Source organism: Xiphias gladius, chromosome 21, assembly GCF_016859285.1.
Source record: "Xiphias gladius isolate SHS-SW01 ecotype Sanya breed wild chromosome 21, ASM1685928v1, whole genome shotgun sequence".
In the NCBI taxonomy this organism is placed as follows: Eukaryota; Metazoa; Chordata; class Actinopteri; order Istiophoriformes; family Xiphiidae; genus Xiphias; species Xiphias gladius.
This window is the reverse complement of record NC_053420.1, coordinates 19538622-19551871: the sequence shown is the minus strand read 5'-3', so window position 1 is coordinate 19551871 and position 13250 is coordinate 19538622.

The following is a 13250-nucleotide window of genomic DNA, read 5'->3' as shown; positions in this document are numbered from 1 at the left end:
TTTCAACCAAGTTGGCACTGTTGGCAACACTACAGTGACTAATATCAGTGCAGGTATTTCCCCTTTGCAAAGTTTGACAATCAAACATGTTTTTTGGCCTCCATATAGAGATGTGTGATCTCTTCTCAGCCACTTATTCAATAAAATGCATAGATTCAGTGTAAAAAAAAAAAAAAGTGTATCAGTTGGTGAAACTGTGCTTGATGCATGCCTTTTGTTGGGAAATCGGTTAGCAACAGGTACCATCTGACATATGCTCATGCAAAACACATAAAAAAACATATCTCATTAAGGTTTAACCATTAAATATGAAAATAGTCTTAAACCTTTACTTTCACAATCTCAGTGGATGAAAATGTATTCTTTCTGTTTTTCGAACACCAAGACATTCAGTGGTGTAATAAATGCTAGATTGACGTAATGATCCTGTCTTTACAATTACCTACTTAAATCTGGACACAAATGAGGCACAAGAGACCTTTACTTTGCTACATTAATGTTATTGGTGTTGGGTCGTAACATCTTACAGTTTTATTACTTTGCATTAGCACTTTACATGACTCCAGTTTATGACCCGTTCATAATGTCTGGGCTTAATTAGAGACATATTGTACATTCAATAATGACTATTATTGTTACTTTGTTGGCGCTCTTACAATACGAACATTTTCTCACTGTGTGTGAGTTTGTTAACCTGACAGAAGAATCTTCATGACCATGGCTATTTTAAACTAAAACCATGCCTTATAGATAGCTATAAAAGAATGCATAATAACTTATAATACTGTGGCAAAACTGTGTGAAGATAGTTGATAGTTTAAGTAATATACTGGGACGGTTTCACATTGTCATTTTAGATTGATAATGATGATGAGATCATGGACATTTGTAGGGGCTGAGGCCAGACCAGCCAGTTGACGGGTATACTTGTCTTACTGGACTGGCCTTGTGTCCCAGGGGAAAGTTTTTGGAGCAGATGGTTGCTTCAGTGGGCAGAGTACAGCGTCAGCTGACAGCGAATGAACCTCTCAGCAAGGGGCCAACATGTCCTAGCCTGTCCTTGTAAAGTGAAGAACAAGGATGTACCAAACTGTAAGGGAGCATGTGACCGTGCTTCTGATTATTGATCTACAAAGCGGCTGAGGATTGGTTGTTGACATTGATCCTCCTCATTTGACTCTAGAAGAGCATCTGCTGCTGCTGGGCCGGGCTGATTAGGCAAGAGATGATCTCGTCCCGGGGTGATCCCAGGAAGGTGAAAGTCTCAGCTGTGTTCACAATGAAGGAGCTGATCTCCAGGGGGGAGAGGAGCGGGCAGGTTCCCTCTGAAGTCAATCCTCATCTTATTAGTAATGTGTGTTTTGAGCAGCAATGGAGAAGTGTTTTCCTCGGCATGATTGATGTCAGTTTGACCACAGTTTTACCTGTCACGCACTATCTTGGTCACAGTGAGCTGATTAAACAGCCTGCCCTTCTGCTAAATGCGAGCACGATGTATCTCACCTCATGAGTGTGAGTGAGCACTCTGCCCCTCTCACTCCGTCTTGACTCCGTGGGGCAGAGATTTCATTCTCAGGTCTGTTATTAGCTGTGCGGACCTGTTCACATTAGGAGTGTTTTGGGTCAGTAGGTCAGAGGAAAGGCTCACCAACACCTGGGGGACACAGAGTTCATCACTCAGAGAGCTATTAGGAGCAGAAGGCCGGACCCCGACCAATGACAGACAGGCGAATCACTTCTGGCAGCAAAGGGAGGTGATCAGTGAGAACATGCATTTGTGTGTAAGGTGTTCAGTGGTATGATTGTGTGCAAATGCGTGTGTGCTTTTAGGGAGTCGGAGGGCAGGCGGGCGCATGCACAGCACAAGCAAGGAAGTAGTGTTGATTTTGGAGAGGGATTGTTTTTTTGAATAGAAAGAAACAGGGTGGATTCAGAGGTAGGGTTGATGAATGTGTTGATGGTGGCATTTTGATAGGGGTAATTTTGACCTGACAGGGCCCAGGCTCTCTCATGAATCAAAATGTGTCAGCCAGGCGCTGGAGATGGAGGGCCGCTCATTGTGACTCTGACACCCATGTGAGGGGCTGAGGCTGCTGGGGGTCAAGTGTGACACCTCATTAGGACGATGTTGATTTAGTGTGGCCACAGCGCAACAGACCTCCTCCCATGGGGTATGGAGAGGCGTTTGAATGAGGGGGTGGGGAGCACCGAGCACTGGACAGAGAATGGGCGCTTACTGCTCCTCATCCGCAAGGCCGTCATCTGACAGCCTGCAAATCATGCACCTACGCACACACCCTCTACCCCCCTCTTTAATTTTCACCCTGTCGCTAGTCTTTAAAAATGCATTTCTTTAAACACAAAGAAGCCTTCGGTGATTGTTTTTGAGAGGCATAACTGTGTGCCTGAATCTAGCTTTTCTTCTTGTTAAAGGTGGCGGCTATGGTTCGGTCAGTTTTCCCCCCTCAATGAACCCAAAACCCCTGACAGAATAATTCTGACCCTTCACCTTTGATCTTTCAATTTGAAATTCTTCTCTGTAATGTCAAAATTACTTTTGACAAGCTGCAGTTGTGCTCTCGGTTCAAGTGCGATCTGCTATTTGCTGATTTTAGGAATGAGAGTTTAAGATTTAAAAGCACCTTCTTCTTGTGGATGTCTGTGTAGGTGTTATTTTAAATTTGTCATGCTTTATTTTGTTTTAAGGTGAAGATATTTACAGAGATTAAATCTAAATAGGTAATTAATTATGTCAAGCTACAAGTAACAATTGAGTATTTTGAGCTGTTTTTTAAAACTTTGTTGGTACCCAAACATTTTTTTTCTTTTTACTCAATTAAGCTGTTTCTGATTGTTGGTTGGTGGTTAAAAGCACCACCACAAGTTTTCAAAGCAAAAAACAGACACAAACACCATTTCAGATGTCCTGGCTTCATGTCATGATATAGGGTTTTCAAGGACTACTGTATCAAACAATTTCAGTTAATACTAGGAATTTTATCCATTTCTCTTATAAAATTAAGACAGAATGTATAACCTGTGAACGCTGAAAAGCTCAAAGAGCAACTCATCTTTCCTCAAGTTCTGGATTTGAATGAAATTTGTTTTTAGTTGCTTCACAAAGGGGTATTTAGTTGTAGATCCTCACTGATCTGAACCACCAAGCTATACTAATGAGTGCAGAGCCTGACCACAACAGTTTATACCATCAGCAAGCAACACTGACATCAATATAAATTTCACTGTAAATTTAGATAAATACAATTTTGTTGGATATTTGATGTGGGCTAAAGTTAACTAATAAAAGTTTTGTGAATGTCTTTTTTATGAAGCCTCCGCCACCAAATCCCATCTGCTACTCTTTTGTTGACGGTGATGGCATAGTGACGGCAGGATTAAGCAAATGTGAAAACTGAAGAGTTTTTGAGGCCAATTTAAACTCTGACCTTTAGCTGTAGTGCCCCCACCTGGCCAATTTATTATACTGCATTTAAAGTTGTGCAGATGCAGTTCCTGCAAGTTACAAAGTTTAATCTCTGTTTACTTTATGCAGCATCTCACAGGATATTGAGATCAGTTGTGAGTAATATCATTGAACAGTGTTTACTTGAAATGTCATATTGTTTTAATGATACTCAATATGGACACTGTTTAAACGTCAACATTTATTTAAATGGTTAAAAAGCATTATGATCGATCATCTCCATTATACTTTTTTATTCAGGTAGCTTGACTGATCCATCCATGTCAACTGATTTGCTTTCTCTAATTTCTTCTTTGTTATCACATCTCAGCTTTAATTACACCACAAAGCCACATGATGCTGGACTGTCTTTGCATCTCATTGGCTGGGAATTAATTGAAAAAAATTAACGTCTCTCTTAATGTCTGCAACTGTTTGAATCTGATTACACTGACTCAGGGGCGTCCACCAAATGTCGTGGCTCGTCCCTCTGCAGTTTCCCCCTCTTTCTGCGCCACACAAAAGACATTAAGTAACCCTTTTTTGCATTAACTCATCATGCATACCCAAATCTAAAATGATGGAAAGCATGGAACTGAATTTGTGTATAAGAGAATGCATGAATAATGAATGAATCTTAATTCACAGATATGGTCATTTATCATTCAATAAGTAAAGACGATGACATCTTTTGGAAAATATTTGGAATTATGTTATTTACACATAGGATTCTGGCAAAAACAGCCTAATATGTAAGCATTTGAATTTGAAATAATCTTGTCAATAAACCTGACCTTCTTGACTTCCTTTCTGTCTCTGAGAAGTGCAGGCACATGTGCACACACACACACACACACACACACACACACACACACCCACCCACCCACACACACACACACACACACAAACTTACACACACACACGCACCCTCTAACAAAGGTGTAGAGGGCCATCTGTCTTTTCTGATGGTACAGATCTGGGAAAACAATGAAGGCCTCGTGACATTTCACAGATTTTCCTCTCAATACTTCACACCGCCACAACAGATATCTGCTGCTTTCGTCACCAGTATTGTGTGTGATAATTAAAATTGTATAAGCTGCAGAAAATTATATTTGTCACCCACCTATATTAATAAATCCCTCTTGTCAAGAATGAATGATTTATGAATGCTGTTATAGCCGATGTCACAGTCCACTTTTGTTGCCTTTGAGATTTTACTCATTAGTCTGAATAATAACTGTCACTAATTCAAGCTGTTCTCGAATGGCTTTTTGAATAGAAAGAGAGGGAGAGAGTGCGAGTGAGAGAGAGGCAGCAATAGAGAGGAGAGAGGCCTGAGAGATTAACTCCAGTGAGCTCACTCTGAGAGGCCCAGGAACGGCTGAATATTGTTCTAGTGGTGGGGAGATGGGGAGATGTAGGGGTTGAGGGGGGTGAGGTGGTGGGGTGGTGGTGGTGGTGGTGGTGGTGGAGGGGGGATTTGGTCGAAAGAAAAAAAAAAATCCCTATGCAGCCAGAGAAATGAACTTGATGATCTCAGGGGGGCGGGGGGAGGATCACCATTCCTTGCTCCTGACAATCAAAATTAGATTGGCCAGCACTGTGTCAACACTAGCCTCAGTTAAGGCATGACAGGGGAGGGAGGGAGGGCAAACCCCCCCCATGGGTGTTTGAGAGTTTGCCATGTGAACTATGGAGACCCCACAGTGCCTTTCACTGACTGCTCAGGCCTCAAAGAAATCCAAAACCCCTTTTTATTGGCCGGCACTGTAACTGACGGTATCGCTGCCTCGAGTTCTATATTTTGGCGACTGATCATTGCTCATTTTGCTGCCATGTCTCATTAATTCCCAAATCTACAATGCTGAGATTACAATCTGCCCTGGTTCTGAAGCAGAACAAAATATTTATACTTTATTTGTGAGCAACAGAGTATTATTTAGTTAATTTCTTCTCTTCAGTTTTTTTTTTTGTGTTCCTCATTTCATCCTTATAATTTGTGTGAACTTTTAGGGTCTGCTGACCACTGGCATTGAAAGGCAAAGGCAAATTTATTATATATAGCGCAATTCATAAACGTTAACCAATTTCAAAGTGCTTTATGTGGGTTTAAAAGAAAAAAAAGACTTTTAATGAGTGGATCTAAAAGAAACTATTTACATAAATATGAATAATTCTTGGGAAGGCCTCTGCAAATCATCTCATATGTAAACCTGATGAGAAACTGTAAACATTGCAAGCAATTCAGTCTGAAATAATAAAAATTAAAACCTTTCTGTATCTTCACAACAAGCAACAAAGAGTAATTCACTTGTGGAAAAAGTATAATAACATACGTAGTCTCAGCAGTGTAATGTGAGGTTGTCACACCTCAGTGTATTAACCCAAAAACACACAGAAAATTGTTTCTATTTGTTCCTTTTATGATTTTCTTAGACATTGAACACGGATGAGTTTGAAGGAATATTAAGACTGAGTTGATCAAGGGTTGTGTTTTTGGAGGTTTGATCAGTGACCTGGAATATTTCAGTGTGTTCAGCCCTACCACATTCGAGAGGGAGTGCAGCTGTGTCCTTGTATAACCTTCCTCTTTTTTGTTTTTTTCAAATTATATCTTCCCAATGAATTTTATCTGAACAACTCAAAGGAAGAACCAAGTGCTTAGTTAATACTTCACATGATAGAAAAAGAGCATCCTGATCTTTCTTGTTCTGAGTCTTTTCGTTTTGGTTTACTGATTACATCAGTAATATTAATAAGACTGTATATGATATTTCTGTGTTTTAAAATGCAATTATCGTCATGCTACAAATTAAAGATGTTATTCCAAAAATGAGGCAGATTTATGATTATTACCAGGACTGCAGGATGACAGCGTGGGACAAAAGGTTTTGTTTTTCGCTCTTGGGCTGATTCCTGTTGTTGCCAAAAGAGAGATGTCCGACTGACTTTCAAGTAATCACACACTGCTGTGAGGAGCATTCAAAATAAGTGGACGGAATGTGCAGATTGCTGTGTATTGGCAGAGGAGAAGCTGGTGTTTCATGTTTTCAGGCATCATTAGGATGTTGTACCTGTGAGAACCACAGAGAGAATTCATCTCTCACATTTCCCACTGAGTGAATAAGAGATTTTCCTGGTTTATGTTTGGTCATTGCTCATTCATATCTTTCTCTAAAACATTTGTGGTTTGAAGTTTTTAAAATTTCACTTGAGGTCCTTTGATTTTTGTGGGTATCACATCTTTAAAAGACTTTTCTATCTTGAGAATATCTACATCTGCCCTACATATGTATATACAGTACATTTAATGGATTTCCATGCCACTTTTGAAACCTATGCCTTAGTCTTGAAGCGTGAGGAGAATCTTAGAGAAAAAAAGTTTACATAAAATTGTGATTCTTGACTTATTTTTTGCTTCTTAAAATATCCTCAGTACATTTATTATTTGCACATTTTTTTCCATTAATTGATATTTGATAGTGTCTCTAATGACCTTTTAAAAATATAATCTAACAAAATTAATATTTTCATACAAAATTTTAACACTAGAACATAACTTGCTGTTCATGTATTTTGGCTCAAGTACATTGTTGATTCTTTAATAATATGGTAATCATAAGAATGAAAAGGCATCAGTGGACACAGCAAAAAGGATTATAGATTATAGGAGATTATAGATAAGATTATAATTAACAGAGTATAATTAAGACCTTGGCTGCTTCCTATTTGGGCCTAGCTGTTAGAAAGGAAATCCTCCAGGGTAGGGGTGGTCTTCTTGTCCCCAGGTATACTTTCAGATCGGTACAACATGGGACGGTACAGCAACATGCCCCGGCAAGGCAGGCAGGAGTGTCGGCCCTAGCCACCTGACTGAACCTCACCACCATCTATGACAGAGCCAGCAATCGACAGCTTCAAACCAGATGGTGCTCTGGCAGCACAAAAGAGTGACATCTGTCATTCACAGGACAGGAGAGCTGAGACACTGAACCACTGCAGTGAACTGTGATTTAACGACTGCAAGTTGCAGGTGGATCCACGTGTAGATTTTCTTTAAGTAGTATGTTGTCTCAAAGTGAAATTTCCTATTTCCCCAATAAAATTTTGTCAGGATTACTTCCCCAAAAGGACATTTTTTTTTTTTTTTTGCATCGCTAAAGTTGATACCAGATTTACTGTAACAGCATTTAGTACAATACACCTAATTACTGCACTTACTACTACTAAAATTAACAGTACTTCTGGTGCTAAAGATGCCACCGCCACGGCTATAACAATAATATAACAAGGAAATTTTTGAAGTATAAGGAGAAGTATAAGAAAATGAAGATGATGGCCAATACATCTAAAAAAGACTAATAGATACGAGAAAAAAATTACACAAAATATGAGTTACATGAAGTGGAGCTTATGTTACACAATTGTGTGAAATAGTCATAGAATGAAAAACCATTCAAAGCTACTGTGAAATAACAAATTATGTTGAAGCAAGTGAGATGCAAAAAAACTTTCAAAAGATAAAAGATTTTCACACGGTAAATTGTAACAATAGAAATGTAAATCAGTTTAGAAAGTGTGGAGTAAGATTTATGATTTATATCCCATGAAAAGAAAATAAACACATTATTTGTCATCACTTTGCAGCACAACAGATAGCTATAAAAAAGAATCAAAGATGAGCAACATAAACACACTTTACAGCAGCGTCGAGGATTTGAAAATTTAATGAAGGTTGTCTGGCTGCATCGACTCATTGCGACTCAAAACTTGTGTCTCCGTAGTTTATTTTATTGTCATGTGAGATTCTTTCATCCCATAAGAATGAGTGTGATCTTTCCTGAACAGTTCCCCTCTCTAAACACTGGCCAGTCACTGAGCCAGACAAAAAGGTGTTACCGATGACTCTGTCCAGCAATTTAAGCTATTAAGAGCTGCCCCCAACTCACCGTCTTTCTTAACTTTATGGCTATAATTGCCATAAAGCTCCTCCCAAATCCTCCCAGCCCCCACTGGCCTTTCTTGAGGGCTTTGTAACATGTTCAATATTCCCATTGCACTGTACTTTTTTTGCTTTCCACAAGCGCCTCCATGGCACAGTTGAGTCTTTATTTAATGAAGCTGGGTCAGCGTTCGTCATGTTAGTAGTCTTAAGGCTTTAGGTGCAGCATTCAGCCTTCAACACTTCATGTCCAACTTGTACAACTACTCCTTCTGTGCTAAAACAATAAAAACATCCATCAATGTCCTCCCTTGTCTATATAGGGCAGGTATGACTGATGATGTGTATGGCACATTGATGCACTTGAGGGGCAAGGGACTGTGTGAATGTTTGTTTATGTCGAGTGAGGATTTGTCAAAAGGTTTATGTCATTGCTGGCATCAGTCTCCTAGAGCTTGTACTGGGTGGTCTTTGTTTGCATCCGTAAAGAGCTTCGTTCTCACTCTCATTTGTCCCCTATTGATTCTCTAAATTAGGTTGATGAGAGGCCCTCCTATCAGGTGGCATATTAATTGGGTCAGGCTGGATCTCATATGAAATCCAAATAATGGTGACCCAAACCCCAACACTAAACCTTTGTCCTCTGAACGCTCTCTTTCACCAATTAGCCTCGCAGTGAATCTGCTCCCTGCCACCTCTGCTGCCCTTTACAGTTTTCCAGGAATCACACTTACTTAAGCCACTGGTAGCTTAAGTAAGTGTGTGTGTGTGTGTGTGTGTGTGTGTGTGTGTGTGTGTGTGTGTGTGTGTGTGTGTGTGTGTGTGTGTGTGTGTGTGTGTGTGTGTGTGTGTGTGTGTGTGTGTGTGTGTGTATGTGTGTGTGTGTACGCGTATAAACTTTTCCAGTATGAACTTCAACCTTGTCGGGACCAGTAGTCCTCATGTGGACCAAAGCCCCGTCCTAATGAGGAAAAACATCATTTCTGAGGTCATGGTTAAGGATATGGGTAAGGTATGAATTGGTTAGGGTTTGGGTTAGGCTGTCCACAATGAATGGAAGTCAATGCAATGTCCTAACAAGGATAACTGCACAAAATTGTGTGTGTTTCTCAAAGCGTGGGAGACAGTGGTGATGCCACTGTTGAAAACACTTAGGTCATGTCCTCCGAATTGATTTCATTTATTTAGACTGATTCCAGTGACTCAGTGTGTTTAAATTTGACTATTTTTAGGATAACAAAATAATAAATAAATAAAGGTCTCAGCATTTTCCCACAGAATTTTATTCCTATCAGTGTGGAGCAGCTTCCATGTTGATAAAATGTAATTTACAGAAAGAAGAAGAAAACTCCAAGTATCAAAAAATAAATTAAATTTTAATTTAATTTAAATTAGATTTTTTTTTATGTTATAATGTGTTATTTTGGAAGATTATAAATAAAAAAATTGGAGACCTTCTTTTTGATTTCCAGTTCTGGTCAAAACCGTCTTAATGGTGTCTGTGTAAAGTTCTTGGTAATGGTAACTAGCTAGTTTCAAACATGCTAACATTCAGTCAGCTATACAACAGTTACAACTGGTAGTTAGTGGATGATTTTTAGTAAAAAATAATTCCTATTTAAGTAGTAGTTTAGTGATGCTCATTGAGTGATGGGTAAATTTCCACTTTGTAAACACACATTATAACCAGGTTAAATTTGAACTTATAAAGAGTTGGTACAAGCAGCTAACAAAACATTAGCATGCTAAGTAATATGTGACCTGTTTAGATTCAAGAGTAAAATTAACTGGGATGTGGCTGACACATCTTGATCAAAAAGCTGTTTAATGATAACAAAAATAACTTAGTTTACTTTAAATTTTAAAAAAGTCGTGCTGATAATGTTAGACATTGCCAAAAATGGCATATGTTTGGTTAGCATAGTTTGACCTTTCCCATTCTTTTTTAACTGCATGAATACTCAAACCTGAAGTTTCACCAGCTGTTTCAGAAACATCATAAGAGAGTAGACAGACCACCTAAAGCATTTTGAATAGAAAAGTCTGTAATGCCAAAGATTGCAACTGTACAACATATATCCCGCCCCTTTTCCCCAAAAGCCAATCGTCTGCATTGTAACAGCCGAAGAGGAAACATGTGAGGCCAATCATGTTGTTGCACTGGTGCAAGTGAAACCTTGTGCATGCGTAGTAGAAGTATAACCTGTGAAAGAAATGCATGTTAAACCTAAGTCACCAAACTTTTTGAGAGGTTTTTATCAGAAATGAGTGGTGATTCTATGCATGTAGTTTTTTTGTCCCCGTGACAAATCAAATGGCTCTCTGTCCCCATTCATTTAGTTGGGGGCATGGTCTTGTTAGCCTGATATAACTGCCCGGAGGCAGTGCCAACATGGCTGCCGAGTGTTGAGACTCGCCTATAAGGACTTTGGCTGTTTATAAATTCAAACTTAGCTTAGTTATAACATGTTAGCCAAGTTGAGAATTACCAAATTAAAACAGGTTGTACCACACAAACTAGATCTTGCATAGCAATTAGTTTTTACTTAATATTTAGACATAGTAACTACCAGATGTAACTTTTATGAACCAACTAAACTAACATTAGTTTGCTAATATATGACTTGTTTAAGAAAGAAGAAATAGAAAGGAAATGGTTGACACATCTGACCTGATACTTGATCAAAATTATGTTCGATAATAGTGTGAACAGAGAATCACATTTCTCCCAAAACCATATCACACGTCAAATTACAAATGTTATGAACAACCAAAGCTAAATTTCCCACTCATTCTAAACTGCTACTACTCACAGACACATGCACACATATTTCTCCATGTATGCGGATATAAGGGTCACTCCATACCAACTCACCTAGGACCTCCCAGTTCATGTCAGGGATTTTCTTTTAAAAATTCTTGTAAAAACTTAAAAACATATATTGAATTTATAGGACGTTGCAAAATCCTATAGCTCCACTCCAAATACCTTTTTAGTTATTATTTTTTGAAATTTGGCCCTCAGAGCTAAATTTCATCATTTTTGCGATTTTCCTCACCAACTTCTTATTTTTCACTGGATTGGGTTGAGGTAATTTGTACTGCATATCCAAGAAACCCTAAGGATAAGTTGCAACATGTATTCATGTAAATAGTTGTTGCTGAATCTTTTAAAGTAACCAAATAAATAAAAATAAATGTTTTTTTTACCCAAATGAAGAATCTTTAATTTTCAAAACTTAATATCTCCACAAGTTTTCCCTTGCAGCCACATTTTGATTCTGTGTAGTATTAATACAGTTGCATCCCATGTCACAGAAGTTATTTGGTCCTGGATAAAAAAAATTGAGTGGCACAGATCTTGCTAAATATAGCTTCTGAGCTGAAAAACCCACTTTTTAAGATATTTTGAGTGTGTATATTCCCAAGAAGGAGACTTTTTAATGAGAAAGTGCTAATAATCATTGCAGATATATAAAAACATTAAAGCTGTTATATTACTCCTTCATCATTTAATAACTTTTTGAAAATAGGTAATTTTTTCGTACTTTCACTGGCTGTGATATAACATTGAGTGGTTTTATTTCATAGGTAGATATGAGTTGTATTGATTTACACATTATGGAAGTCTTTACTAGCTTAGACGTCTTTTCAATTTTATTGGTGCAACCTGCTTTAGTAAATCCTTATTCTGATCTTAGTTGGTGGTTACTAATAATTTAGAAGGTCTTGATGTATAAATGATTTACAAGTCAGGCTGGGTCAAAGCAAAATGTAGCTAACTTCTGAGAGAAAACATCGCCCGCTAGCATTAACAGCTGTTTACTTACCAGTCTGGAAGAAACGTTGCAAGTTCAGCATCAAACTTCATTCCTTTGTGGAAAGCAAAAGCAATGTTAACTCTTGTTTTTTTTCTATTTCTATCACCTCTTTTCTTCTACTGAAGTTAGCATGCTAACTAGCTAGCCCCAGCCCATCCTGTCTTGTAATACCATTTTGCGATGGCGAGTCACTGTAGCTTCCAGTCTGCCCTGAAGAAGTAGCACTCCACAGAGGATGTATACTAACCTCTTGTATTGTAAATGCAATGATGGCTGAAGCTCTTGGCAAGCGACCATCACCACCACCACAACCACCCGCTCGGGGCAAGAAACCATGTTCGGCGGCAGAGAAAACTTACATATAGTTCCTTTAACGATTCTGTACATGTGCTACTGTTAGACTTTGATTTAACATTTTCTGTTAATCTGCAATTCAGCAAAGGTCACAGAGGACCGTTACATGAGAATCAGTAAGAAAGAAACAACAAATCCCATAAGCTAAATAAATGATTTATTGTACAAAAGAAAAATGACAGTAAATAAACACCAAAAGGCAAAAATAACAATTGAACAGTTATTCATATGCACAACCATTAAACTACAAAGTTGGGGTGATTTTTTTTTTTTTTTAGCTACACAAAGAATGGAGGAATGAAGGGGGAAAGTGAGAAAAACATTAGAAGCGGTGAACCTGTCCAAAACATCATAAATGTCAACATTTGGGGAGGTATTTACATAGAGATTTCTTACTCTCATATATTTATATGAAAACACTCTCACACATACCAGTATACAAACACTAAAATTCAAAATGCAACTTCTCAAACGCCTTAACCATTGTTAAGCCATAGATGTGGGCACAGCTAATTATTTCTTTTGACCACACATTACCAGAGCCACTACCATCAGTCACTCTGTCAATAACTCAATCTGAACCTGAGAGCAAGGGGACCCTGTGGTTTTCATCTACATTTTTTTGGGGGGTGGGTGGGTGGGGGAGATCTTATGGGTTAAATGTTTG